The sequence below is a fragment of the Orycteropus afer genome, unplaced genomic scaffold, assembly GCF_000298275.1.
Source record: "Orycteropus afer afer isolate SDZICR_OR568_19922 unplaced genomic scaffold, OryAfe1.0 scaffold00210, whole genome shotgun sequence".
Taxonomy (NCBI): Eukaryota; Metazoa; Chordata; class Mammalia; order Tubulidentata; family Orycteropodidae; genus Orycteropus; species Orycteropus afer.
Window position 1 is genome coordinate 2,874,048 of NW_006921797.1, and position 1,232 is coordinate 2,875,279.

Below are 1,232 nucleotides of genomic sequence, written 5' to 3' on the forward strand. Positions count from 1 at the left end.
ACACTCCCTTCTTGATTTTAAACCATGTAGTGTCCCCTTGTTCTGTTAGAACAACAGCCTCCTGGTCAAGGTACAGATTCCTCATGAGTACAATCAAGTGTTTGGGAATTCCCATTCTTCTCAGTGTTATCCATAATTTGTCATGATCCACACAATCAAATGCCTTTGCATAGTCAATAAAGGACAAGCAAAGATCTTGCTGGTATTCTTTGTCTTGAGCCAAGATCCATCTGACAACAGCTATGATATCCCTTGTTCCACATCCTCTTCTGAATCCAGCTTGTACCTTTGGAAGTTCTTTGTCAATATACTGCTGCAACCGTTTTTGAATTATTTTCAGTAAGATCTTACTTGTATGCTATCTTAATGAAATCGTTCAATAATTTCCACATTCTGTGGGATCACCTTTCTTTGGAATGGGTTCAAATATGGATTTCTTCCAGTAAGTTGGCCAGGTAGCTCTCTTCCAAATCTCTTGACATAACCAAATGAGTAACTCCAATGGGGTATCTCTTTGTTGAAATACCTCAATGGGTATTCTGTCAATTCCCGGAGCCTTGTTCTTCACCAATTCCTTCACTGCAGCTTCGAATTCCTCCTTCAATACTACTGGTACTAGATCATATGCCACCTTCTGAAATGGATGAAGATTGACCAGGTCTTTTTGGTACAGTGACTCTGTATTTCTTCCATCTTCTTTTGATGTTCCCTTCATCATTCAGTATTTTGCCCATAGAATCTTTCACTATTGCAACTCGAGGCTTAAATTTTTTCCTCAATTCTTTCAGCTTGAGAAATGCCAAGCATGTTCTTCCCTTTTGGTTTTCTAACACCAGGTCTTTGCACATTTCATTATAGTAATTGGCTTTGTCTTCTCGAGCTGCTTTTCGAAATCTTTGGTTCATTCCTTTATCTTTTCATTTCTTCCATTTGCTTTAGCTACTCTCTACTCAAGGGCAAGTTTCAGAGTCTCTTCTGTCATCCATTTTGGTCTTCTTTTCTTGTCTTTTTAGTGACCTGTTGCTTTCTTCATGGATAATGCTCTTGATGTCATCCCTCAATTCTTCTGGTTTTCAGTCATTTGTGTTCAATGCATCAAATCTATTCTTTAGATGGTCTCCAAATTCAGGATGGATATATTCAAGATCATATTTTGGCTCTCTTGGACTTGTTTTAATTGTCTTTAACTTCAAGTTGAACTTGCATATGAGCAGTTGATGGTTTGTTCCACA